The 13,280-nt window shown below is 44.0% G+C and overlaps 1 long non-coding RNA gene across 11 annotated transcripts in view; it reads right to left on the bottom strand.

The window, feature by feature from the left end:
- The window catches only part of LOC129052730 (uncharacterized), a 154,468-nt gene that overhangs the window by 119,334 nt on the left and 21,854 nt on the right, over positions 1-13,280 (bottom strand). The gene's annotated exons all lie outside the window — the stretch shown is intronic.

The raw sequence follows: 13,280 nt of genomic DNA, 5'->3' as shown, positions 1-13,280 counted from the left end.
TATTTGCCTTGATTGGCTAGCAACTTAGAACTTTTTAAAAGAGGCAAAGGCAGAGGAGAACAAAGGAAGGAGGAAGTAACTTGTGGAATGCTGAGAAAAGTAAAAACACCTTCAGATAAGGAAGAGGAACAGGCTATGACTTAATGCTTGCTTGGACTAGTATAAGCATGCCAAGGCAAATATTTAGGCTAAAGTGTGGGAGCTAAGAACATAAAGTACATTGATTTCTTTATTATGGCTAGCAGATATTTAAGAATATTAGCACAGATCTTTGAATAAATTTTGCTTTTAAGGGAAGTTACTATTTATTCCTAATTAGACTGGGAGGAAAGTCTTTGAAGAGGAACCTCTACTTCACTTTTCACATATCCATTCTACCTTCTTTTTTAGTGATAGAGTCATAATTGCTTGGGGAATGAGGAGCAAAGAGAACATTTCTTGGCCTCCCTGGCAGTCAGTTGTGGTCATGAGACTAAGCTGTGGCCAATTAGATAAAAGCAGAAGGAAACTGGTTCAGCAGGAAAACAGGCCTATATTTGTCTTTTCCCCCATCCCACCCACAGTTCCTGCAACCTAGAATGTGGAGGTGGGGGTAGGGGTGGTCCTTAAAGGTAGCTTGAATCTTGAGGTGAACATGAGGATGGATGAACATGACGATGGTGGGGCAGAAAAATAAAAGAAACTTGCACACTAGCCCTAGAATCCCTACCTACACACTATATTTCTGGGAGAAATAAAAACCACATTTCTATTTCATTCAAGTCAGTGGTATCTGAGCTTTTCTATGATAAGTAGCAAACCCTAATCCTAACCTTTACTATAGGCATCATAAGCCCATGGTATTAAGGAAGACTTGGAACTCAGGAAGAGTGAATAATTTGTCTGAGATTACACAGCTAAAAAGCCACTAACCTGGTATTTGAATGTTGATGAACTTCATTCTAATATACAAGTTTTTTCCATTAATCCTGCAAGTTAGGTCTCAATTCAGGGCAGAAAGGATCTCAGAGGGGTTTACCTCCAACCCTCAGGCAATAGGGAATCCTTTCTCCGGCATCCCTGAAGACCACCCCAGCCTCAGGCTTAATGGCCTCTGGGGACATCAAACCCATGACTCACTGTTCAATCCTTTATTATTTATTTATTTATTTATTTATTTATTTATTTATTTATTTTTGAGATGAAGTGTCTCTGTGTTGCCCAGGCTGGAGTGCAGTGGCACGACTTCAGCTCACTGCAACCTCTGCCTCCCAGGTTCAAGCAATTCTCCTGCCTCAGCCTCCTGAATAGCTGGGACTACAGGCACGTGCCACCACACCCGGCTAATTTTTGGATTTTTAGTAGAGACTGGGTTTCACCATATTGGTCAGGCTGCTCTCGCACTCCTGACCTCAGGCAATCCACCCACCTCGGCCTCCAAAAGTGCTGGGATTACAGGCGTGAGCCACCGCGCCCGGCCCTCAATCCTTCATTTTTCAGAAAGCTCTTCTTTGATGTAACAGCTGAAATTTACTTTTTTTGTAATGTCCACGCCGTAATTGTGAACTTTCAAACCAGTAAGACCCTTGTGGTGTCCACTTGGCTCTTCAAACCTTTCAGGACAGCCTTCAGGTGTCTCTTGGTCTTCCGTATGCCAACTACAATGAACGCTCATTCATTCATAACACAGATGTGCTGGCTGACCTCATGGAGTTTGTAGTCTAACAGGGCTGCCTAAAAGGTCATGGTCTCTTTTGGTCCCATTTAAGTGTGTCGATTTCTTTTGGAAGAACAGTTCTTATTAGTAGTGCTTCCAATTATGGGGACATAGACTCATAAACTTAGATTCTTTGTGTCCACCTATCTTAGCCCCTTTATATTTTCTTTTCTTTTATTCTCATCATACTCCCCCTGGAGAACTCAATCGTGCCTGGAATTTCAGTGGTAACCTGAATGCCAACCAATCCCAGGCCTTTATCTCTAAACTCTCTCTTAGGCTCCAGACTCAAATGTAAAGGTCTAATTGTCAACTCCATCTTGATATACCGCAAACCCCTCAAATGCAGTAAGTCCAAAGCTGAATCCATCATCTCTCTCCCTGCCTCCCTTCTGCCTCCAATGCAGCCTCTCCTCCTGCACTCTCTGCTCTGGTTAATGTTACTGTGATCTATGCCATTTTCCAACCTCGCATGATCCCTTCCTCTACTTTACACTCCACTTTCTTCCCTGCCAATCTCTTATAAATTCCTCACATCCCTCCCCACCTCTCCACCTCCACGGCCACTGTTGAGTCCTGCATCATCATTTATCCAAACAATTCCAATAACCCCCCTGGCTAACCTTCCTGTTCCTGATGAAAACCCTGTATGTTTCAATCTAACCTACACACTATCAGCATTGACCTCTTTAAATCAAACACTGGCTATAGCACCTATTACTTAAAAGCCTTCCATGCAACATGCCTGCTTATCAACTGCGAATGCTGTGGCCATAAAATGACCTCACCAATCAGGCTCCAATTTATGTTTCCAGCTTCATCTCTTCCCACTTCCCTGATCCAATTTTTGTTTGTTTGTTTGTTTTTGAGACGGAGTCTCGTGATCTTGGCTCACTGCAACCTCTGCCTCGTGGGTTCAAGTGATTCTCCTGCCTCAGCATCCAGAGTAGCTGGGATTACAGGCACCTCCCATGCCCGGCTAATTTTTGTGTTTTTAGTAGAGACAGGGGTTTCACCATGTTGGCCAGGCTGGTCTTGAACTCGTGACCTCAGGTGACCTACCTGCCTCGGCCTCCCAAAGTGCTGGGATTACAGGCATGAGCCACCGCGCCTGGCCCCCGATCCAAATTCTATACACTGAACCCCAGCTACAGGAAACAGCTCCCTGCTTTCCAACATGCCACATGCTTTTCTGACTCTGTGTCTTCCCTCTTCCTCTTCCTGCTGGTCCCTCTTTGGTAAAATGAAGTCTTCCCCAGTCACCAGGCTGAGCTTTGTTACTGCCTGTGTATTCCCTAGCTGATTGCACAACCTCTTCTAAAATCTTGCCACACGATCATAGAATGCTTGTTATGTGACAGTCTTTGTGACTATAAGGTCATGAGGGGGCAGTGATTACTTCTTACACACCTCTACATGCTCATGATTTACACACATCCTGCACACAATAATGGAGAAATCAGAGATGATTAACCATTAATGAGCCCTAACTTGGCGTCAGGCCCTACCTTGGTCACATCACACACCGTTCACCAGAAGACCATAAGGGGTTCTGGAGGTCAGAAAGTGCAGCATAATAATAGACTTACTGCATAATATTTATTGAACACTTACTGTATACCTGCTGTCAAAATTTAAAAGTGCACTGAGTAAAGTTCAACAGCAAGGCAGTAGCTAGAAATGGAAAATCAAATATCATATATTCTCACTGATATGTGGGAGCTAAGCTATGAGGACACAAAGGCAGAAAAATGATACACTGGACTTTGGGGACTTGAGGGAAAGAGTGGGAGGGGAGTGAGGGATAAAAGACAATAAATATGGGGCAGCGTATATTGCTCGGATGATGGGTGCACCAGGTTCTCACAAATCTCCACTAAAGAACTTACCCACGTAACAAATACCACCTGTACCCCAATAAATTGTGGAAAAATAAATTTAAAATAATAATAATAAAATGTATAAAATGTGGATGGGGAAACACCTGGCTTTTCAGAAGCATCTGCACTGTTATTGGCATGCAACATGGCTTCTATGGTCGATATTAACTGTGTGATATTTTCCAAGTAATTCATTTGCAGTGCCTGTTCTAGAAAACTGGAACAAAACAGAAAAGAAGAAATTCAACTAGGTATATCGATATTTCGAAAAAAAAAAAAAAAAAACCAGAAAGGCAGGCTTTAGTCAAGGCTATTGCAATTGGGAAGAGAGGCCAGAACTCAATCTGAAGTCAACTGCACCGAACCAAAGGGTAGAAGAGGTTGTTTTGTTTTGTTTTGTTTTAGGTTCTGGGGTTCATGTGCAGGATATACCAGTTTGTTACATATGTCAACATGTGCCATAGTGGTTTGCTGCACCTATCAACCCATCACCTAGGTATTAAGCCCTGCATGCATTAGCTATTTTTCCTAATGCTCTCTCTCCCCCTACCCTACCCCCCAACAGGCCCCAGTGTGTATTTTTCCCCTCCCTGTGTCCATATGTTCTCATTGTTCAACCCCGACTTACAAGTGAGAACATGCAGTGTTTGTTTTCTGTTGCTGCATTAGTTTGCTGAGGATAATGGTTTCCAGCTCCAACCATGTCCCTGCAAAGGGCATGATCTCGTTCCTTTTTATGGCTGCATAGTATTCCATGGTATATATGTACCACATTTTCTTTATCCGGTCTATTGTTGATGGGCATCTGGGTTGATTCCATGTCTTTACTATTGTGAATAGTGCTGCAATGAACATACGCATGCATGTATTTTGTAATAGAACGATTTATATTCCTTTGGGTATATACCCAGTAATGGAATTGTTGGGTCAGATGGTATTTCTGGTTCAAGATCTTTGAGGAATCACCATACCATCTTCCACAATGGTTGAACTAATTTACATTCCCACCAACAGTGTAAAAGTGTTCCTATTTCTCTGCAACCATCTGTTGTTTCTTGACTTTTTAATAATGGCCATTCTAACTGGCATGAGATGGTATCTTATTGTGGTTTTGATTTGCATTTCTCTAATGATCATTAATGTTGAGCTTTTTTTTTTTCATGTTTGTTGGCTGCATGAATGTCTTCTTTTGAAGGTGGGGGAGTTTTTAAGAGCCAGGGTGAGTCGGACCATAGGTGACTTGTGCTTGCTAATTGGCCTTACCCAAAGGAAAATAAGCTTTCTTGCATCTTCTTGACAGGAAGAAATTTTACAACACAGAGCAAGGTGCCCACTGAAAGTTAGGCTCCTCCCCTCCCATAGGTAGAGGGATTCTCTTCCATGATGATTACATTTCAAAAGGATGGTTACCAGGTCCTAGAGGAAGACATTCTTGGGTTGTCCACTGGCAAGAGGATTTGTTTTATTTGAAATTCAATTGTTATTAATATAATTGAGCCACATAACACAAATTCATTAACAATATGAGAATTTTTTTTTTTTTTTTTGAGATGGTGTCTTGCTCTGTCACCCAGGCTGGAGTGCAGCGGTGCGATCTAAAAGATTTATGGTCGGGCGCAGTGGCTCACACCTGTAATCCCAGCACTTTGGGAGGCCAAGGTGGGTGGATCACCTGAGGTCAGAGGTTCAAGACCAGCCTGGCCAACATGATGAAACCCTGTCTCTACTAAAAATACAAAAAATTAGCCGGGCGTGGTGGTGGGTACCTGCGATCTCAGCTACCTGGGAAGCTGAGGCAGGAGAATTTCTTGAACCCGGGAGGCAGAGGTTGTGATGAGCCAAGATCATACCACTGCACTCCAGCGTGGGCAACAAGAGTGAAACCTCATCTCAAAAATAAAAATAAAAAGATTTACATCTCAAAGGGGCAGAGAAAGAATTCACAATTATGATTTTCTAAAGAAAATGCTCTAAAAAGGGAAGAGAAGGACCCCAAGTAAGAAAGAAGTCTGTCTAAAGTCAAGTCAAGCCTAGAGGAAAGTTAAGGCCATCTCGGTCACTAGCATTGTGCTGAGCACTTTGCATAAACCATCTTATTTAATAATCCTCACAACGGCCCTCTGTAGAAGAATATCAACTTCATTTCACAGCAAGAAGATGGCAGAGCTGCATGCCATAGCTGACAGCTAATCCATTTCTCCAGCCTCAGTGTGTGATCAGTCTGGCAGATGAAAAGAACTAAGCAAGTCAGTTTGTTGAATGAATAAACGATCTTTGCTTTACACTTCTCTGGTATTTAGTTGACCAAATGATCGTACTGTATGGAAAAGGATGGTAGATCCCATGAGATTCTATGAGATCTCAGTTAGCAACCTGTGGGTCTCTTCCCAAGTACTACAGACCAAGGGCAAGCACATTGCACCTGGGTAAAACAAGCGAGACATAGAAGAATAAGTAATAAAAGTGGGAACAAAATGCTGAAGGAAACTGACAAAGGCATGAAGCACTACAGAAGGTTTCGTTTTAGGCAGCCACCTTGCTATTGAGCAGCTATTGGCAAGTGGCCAATAACATTAGCCATTGCTGTGTGCAAGCCAGTGTAACACGGTGGTTAGGAGTATGAACCCTGAAGTCAGACTACCTGGTTATTACAAGAGTTAATGGATTAGTTTGTTAGGGTTGCCATAACATAGTGCCATAAACCGAGTTACTTCTTTTTTTTTTTTTTTGAGACAGAGTCTCACTCTGTTTCCCAGGCTGGAGTGCAGTGGTGCAGTCTTGGCTCACTGCAACCTCCGCCTCCCAGGTTCAAGAGATTCTCCTGCCTCAGCCTCCCTAGCAGCAGGAATTATAGGTGCATGCCACCACATCAGGCTAATTTTTGTATCTTTTAGTAGAGACAGGGTTTTACCATGTTGGCCAAGCTGGTCTCGACCTCCTGACCTCAAGTGATCTACCCACCTTGGCCTCCCAAAGTGCTAGGATTACAGGTGTGAGCCACCACACGTGGCCTAGACTGAGTAACTTACAAAACAGAAATTTATCTCCTTACAATTCTGGAGGGTAGAAGTCTTAGATCAAGGTGTCAGCAAAACTGGTTTCTTCTAAGGCCTTTATCCTTGGCTTAAGGATAGCCATCTTCTCCCTGCGTTCCCATATAGCCATCCTTCTGTGTGTGTCTGTGTCCTAATCATCTCTTGTTTCTTTTCTTTGAGACAGAATCTCACTCTGTCACCCAGGCCGGGATGCAGTGGCAATCTTGGCTCACTGCAGCCTCAAACTCCTAGGCTCAAGCAATCTTCCCACCTCAGCCTCCTGAGTAGCTGGGACTAGAGGTGCATACAGCCACATCTGGCTAACTATTTAAAAATGTTTTTCATAGACACAGGCATCTTTCTGTGTTGCCCTGGCTGGTCTCAAATTCCTGACCTCAAGGGATCCTCCTGCCTCAGCCTCCTGCAGCGCTGGGATTACAGGCATGAGCCACTATGCCCAGACCTAATCTTTTCTTCTTATAAGGATACTAGCCATAGATTAGAGCCTGCCCTAATGACCTCATTTTAACTTAATCACCTCTTTAAAGGCCCTATCTAGTTCCAAATATAGTTACGTTCTAAGATACTGAGGGTTCAGGCTTCAATATATGATTTTTTTTTTAGGGAGATCCAATTCAGTCTGTAGCATTTAATGAAGTTAATAGATGTAATATATGTAAAATACTTTAATTGATTCCTGCCACACAGTTTGTTCTGTAAGTGTTGTTATTTTAATCATTATCTGTAATTTTAATAAATTTTATTTCCATGTCTTTCCCTGGCACATAGTGTTCAATAAATATGAGTTTTGTTGTTAATTTATTCGAGAAATATGTATTGATCACCTATTGTGTGTTAGCCACTGTTCTAGGTGAAGGGACGGAGCTATGAATGAGATGCATAAGGGGCCTGTCTTCAGGAAGTGTCATTATTGTCATTATTATCATTATTATAGTTATTATATCTTAGGCATTTCATTATCTGCCAATCACAAAACTTTACTTTTAAAGCAAAGTTGTGAGTTTAGCAAGTGTGCATATATGTTAGCTGAAAGTGATTTGTTTTTCTCAAATGTCCATAAACCATCTCTTTGCCGTGTTGGAACTCCGTGGAATTAAAGTTAAGTTCGGTGTGTTATAGTGTTCAGATTCCACTTTATTATAAATGGGGAGGTGGCTGGGTGCAGTGGCTCACGCCTGTAACCCCAGCACTTTGGGAGGCTGAGGCAGGTGGATTACCTGAGGTCAGGAGTTCAAGACCAGCCTGGCCAGCATGGAGAAACCCCATCTCTACTAAAAAGACAAAATTAGCTGGGCGTGGTGGTGCATGCCTGTAATTCCAGCTACTCAGAAGGCTGAGGCAGGAGAACTGCTTGAACCTGGGAGGTGGAGGTTGCAGTGAGCCGAGATCGCACCACTGCACTCCAGCCTGGGCAACAAGAGGGAAACTCCATCTGAAACCTGTGTCTACTAAAAATACAAAAAATTAGCTGGGTGTGGTAGTGTGTGCCTGTAGTCCCAGCGACTCAGGAGGCTGAGGCAGGAGAATTGCGTGAACCCAGGAGGCGGAGGTTGCAGTGAGCCGAGATGGCACTATCTCACTCCCTCCCCAGTGACAGTGCGAGACTCTGTCTCAAAAAACAAACAACAACAACAAAAAAATAATAATAAAAAAATGGGGCAAAACATGCCGATGTTTGTTCTTACACTCCTCGACGTCTTGATCTCTTCTCTAGGATCACTGACTTTGGCTCTGAGACCATCTGACATTCCTTCTAGCATCCTGGGATGCAATCTTTGAGGACTCAGGTTGTCACCTCATATAGAGCAACTGTCTTTCCCCTTCCTCGCCAATGCCACCTGTGATCTCACCTGTACGGGGCTGCACTTCTACCTCCACGCTGCTTATTCACCTTTGTCCGTTCATATCTTGAATTAAGCAGAACCCCTTTCATTTAAAAGCTAAAGAAACCCAGTTTCAAAGCCCAACTAGAAAACAAAAGGATTTTATGGACTAATGTAAATAAAAGCCTAAGGTACTCCAGGAGAACTGTCCAACATCTGTCTCCATCTTTTGGGTCTGTTTTCTTCTCTACTGGCTTCAGTCTCACATGGGCTTGCCTTTGATGGTTACAAGATGGTCCCCAGCAAGCCGTCTTCATTCTATGAGCTTGAACCTCCAGCAGAAAGAGGACTTCTTTTTCCCAATGTTCCAGCAGAACTACAGGGCTTATTCTTATCAGCTAAGTCCGCATCATAAATCTGATCTCAGACTATTCACTTGATTCTGATGGGTCAGATCTGAGCATGAGCTGAAGTCACCTGTAGAGCCTCATGACTGAAGTGATCTCTAGGATCACTGACTTTGGCTCTGAGACCATCTGACATTCCTTCTAGCATCCTGGGATGCAATCTTTGAGGACTCAGGTTGTCACCTCATATAGAGCAACTATGATGGCGTTTCTCCATGTTGGCCAGGTTGGTCTCGAACTCCCGACCTCAGGTGATCCACCCCACCCCTCAGCCTCCCAAAGTGCTGGGATTACAGGCATGAGCCACCGCGCCCGGCCTGACTTAGTGGGTTATTAAGTGATTATGGAAGAGGTTGCCTTGGGAGAATACAGTGAGTTAAGATCTAGAATTACACCTTGAGGAGTCCTGACATTTCAAGTCTATGTAGAGGAGGATATGGCAGGCAAGAAGACTGTGGTGGAGCCTCCAGGGAAGTAGGAGGCAGAGCAGAAGAGTGTGTGCCCCAAGAGCCACAAGAAGGAGGAAGGTCTTCTCAAGAATACTGACAACTGGCCAGGCACGGTGGCTCAAGCCTGTAATCCCAGCACTTTGGGAGGCTGAGGTGGGCGGATCATGAGGTCAGGAGATCGAGACCATCCTGGCTAACACAGTGAAACCCTGTCTCTACTAAAAATACAAAAAAATTAGCCAGGCGAGGTGGCAGGAGCCTGCAGTCCCAACTACTCAGGAGGCTGAGGCAGGAGAACAGTGTGAACCTGGGAGGTGGAGCTTGCAGTGAGCCGATATGTCGCCACTGCACTCCAGCCTGGGCGACAGAGCAAGATACTGTCTCAAAAAAATAAAAAGAATACTAACAACTGCTGCAAGATCAAGCAAGATCAATGTGGAAAAGCGTCCACTGAATTTAGTAATGTCCCTGTCTTAAGAGATCTTCTCATTAGATATTTTAGTAGAGTGGTAAAGACAGATAAGAGTGAGATGCAGATTGGCCAGGCACAGTGGCTCACGCCTGTAATCCCAGCACTTTGGGAGGCTGAGGCGAGTGGATCACTTGATGTCAGGAGTTCAAGACCAGCCTGGCCAACATGGTGAAACCCCGTCTGTATCAGAAAATACCAAAAAAAAAAAAAAACATTAGCCAGGCATGGTGGTGCGCACCTGTAATCCTAGCTACTCAGGAGGCTGAGGTAGGAGAATCGCTTGAACCCAAGAGATGGAGGTTGCAGTGAGCCAAGATGGCACCACTGCACTCCAGCCTGGGCAATAGAGTAAGACACTGTCTCAAAAAAAAAAAAAGATGCAGACTATGTGGGAGGTGAGAAAATGAATGTCTTCTCTGATGAAGAGTGGAAGGAAAATGTGGCGGGAGATGCATCAGCTGCCCCAGATTTTAGCCTTTAGTTCAGGGTCATGCCTAAGTGGCACAGAGAGAGATAAAGGTGCCAACCTTGTTATGGGAGTGTATCAATGGATGAGCTGGAGGTAGTGCTCTGGGCTCCTGTGGGCTGCATCTGTGGCCAAGGGACCATTAATACCTACATGCTCCAGTAGGAGGACTAAGAGTTTCCAAGGGAAACTTCTGCAGAGAAGTAGAAGTCTAAGGATGGAGCAAAGCAAATACAGAAGCAAATAATCAAGATCACAGACTCCAGCACACATATCCACCCATAAAAAACGGAGGCAGCTGAGTGCCAGGGCTCACGCCTGTAATTCCAGGACTTTGGGAGGCCAAGGTGGGCGGATCACAAGGTCAGGAGTTCGAGACCAGCCTGACCAACATGGTGAAACCCCATCTCTACAAAAAATACAAAAATTAGCTGAGCATGATGGTGTGTGCCTGTAATTCCAGCTACTCGGGAGGCTGAGGAAGGAAAATTGCTTGAACCCGGGAGGCGGAGGTTGCAGTGAGCCCAGATCGTGCCACTGCACTCCAGCCTGGGGGACAGAGAAAGACACTGTCTCAAAAAAAAAAAAAAAAAGAAAGAAGAAAAGCTTTGCAAATTCAAACTAATGTTGTGTGATATAACAGATTTGAATAAGCAAGTATATGGTAGCAGAGCCTGCAAGCAGGGAACCAAGGATTGCTAGGGAATACTAGATAAGAAAATACAGCCAGTGGCAGGAAAACCACCACTACAGCCAATGGAGAACTTAAAGAAACACACACACATACTCTGGCCAGGCACGGTGACTCATGCCTGTAATCCCAGCAGTTTTGGAGGCTGAGGCAGGTGGATAATTTGAGGCCAGGAGTTCGAGACCGGCCTGAACAACATGGCAAAACCTCATCTCTATTAAAAATACAAAAATTAGGCTGGGCGCAGTGGCTCACACCTGTAATCTCAGCACTTTGGGAGGCCTAGGCGGGGAGATCATGAGGTCAGAAGATCGAGACCATCCTGGCTAACACAGTGAAACCCCATCTCTATGAAAAATACAAAAAAATTAGCTGGGCGTGGTGGCGTGAGCCTGTAGTCCTGGCTACTCGGGAGGCTGAGGCAGGGGAATCGCTTGAACCGGGGAGGCAGAGGTTGCAGTGAGCCGAGATCACGCTACTGCACTCCAGCCTGTGTCAGAGTGAGACTCTGTCTCAAAAAGAAAAAAAAGAAAAAGAAAAAAGAAATACAAACATTAGCCAGGCATGGTGGCATGTGCCTATAATCTCAGCTACTTGGGAGGCTGAAGCATGAGAATTGTTTGAATCTGGGAGGCAGAGATTTCAGTGAGCCAAGATTGTGCTGCCACACTCCAGTCTGGGCAACAGAGTGGGACTCTGCCTGAGAAAAAAAAAAAAAAGAAAGAAAGAAAAGAAACACATACACATGTTTATACATACACATATTGACACAGATGGAGAAAGAGGCACAACAGGAATAGGATGAGGTCTGAGCAGGCAAGGGTTAGAAACAGCCATCCAAGGAGAAATCAAGCATCATTTCTTCCATCGCCCTAGGAGACTAGGAGAATAGTAAAGACCCTAGGAAGTTGGAGCGTAGTGATCAGGGTATGTGGCTTACAATGTAGAATGGGAGAAACAGAAACAGGTGGGCAGCTCCAGATGAAGGAGGTGAGCACTCACCAGGTGTCTAGGCTCACATACTAACCACACTTAGTGAAAGTGCCATCCACAAAGAAAATTGCTTCCAGGCTTAAAAACCATGGTTCAGTAACCTGCCTGAACCACCACCCTACATTTGGTCTAGGCTAATGGGGATTCCTAGACATACCTTAATATTCTTGAGGAAGGGAGAAACACAAAATTTTGCCAAAGAAAGAAGTGTAAGGAGAAAATGTTTAGTCACTCAACCACTCAACAAGTATTTCCTGAGCAGCTACTATATGCCAGAATAAAGCTGTGAACAGAGCACAAGCATTTGATCTTGCGTTTTTCTTCTCTTCATCTCAATGTGAGTTTCCTCCCTGTCCACCAGAAGCATGCATATTGCCCAGAGATCTAAGATTGTTAGAAAAAGTGAAAGAAAACAAGAAGTTGCAAACAGTAGGAGACTGATGAATAAAAGGATTTCTTCCATCCTGCCCAACGAATAGTCACTCTTAGAGAGTCTGTCCCAAGAATCTGCTTTCCTGAACTCAGAAATATACTTTGACTTAAACTGATGACTTTTTTTGGGTGATCAAACAAGGACTGAACTGAACACATTGGCTGAAAATTCGAGGTCCCACTGAACAGATGTTGGAGCTATTTTCCTTCCCCTACCCTAGTTAGGAGGTTGGTTAACTAGGAAGCCCAAACGAAAGCTGCTTTCATGGTATCTGGAATATAAATTGTCATTCATGATCTGTTCTGCTAACGGCATTAACTTTATAATAGCTCTTAAGTGATTCTAACATATAAGTAGGATTGAGAACCACTGCTATATAGCCCATGGAGAACTTACAGAAACGCACACATATACTTACACGTACACATATTGACACAGATGGAACAAGAGGCACAGGGTAAATTGGATGAGGTCTGACCAGGAAAGGGTTAGAAACAGCCATCCAAGGAGGAATCAAGCATCACTAATTCTATCTCCCTAGGAAACTAGGAAAACAGTAAAAGCCCTACGAAAAGTGTAGTGATTGGGGGTGTTACCAGGAGTGGACAATAAGTTCATCCATTATGCATTTCTTCTAAAAGTAATTGCTCCTACTTTCATTAAATCGTTATTTGAACACTTCCTACCTCCTACGTACACTGCATAGTACAAAAAACGAAGGACAAGCCCCCACCCTCAAGTGGCTCACAATCTAGTGAGGAAGAGAGGCAAATAAATGGTCTGCAGTGGCACAGCTCAATTGAGCTGTGATAAGAGGAATTTGCAGAGAGGGAATGCAGCCGATGTCGAGGGAATTAGGTAAGGCTTTCCAGAAGAATTGACACCTGAACTGAATCTCTTGTCACCTTAATCTT

Source organism: Pongo abelii, chromosome 23 (genome assembly GCF_028885655.2).
Source record: "Pongo abelii isolate AG06213 chromosome 23, NHGRI_mPonAbe1-v2.0_pri, whole genome shotgun sequence".
Classification (NCBI taxonomy): Eukaryota; Metazoa; Chordata; class Mammalia; order Primates; family Hominidae; genus Pongo; species Pongo abelii.
Note: the sequence above shows the minus strand (reverse complement) of the source record. Positions and strands in the feature narration are given on the sequence as shown.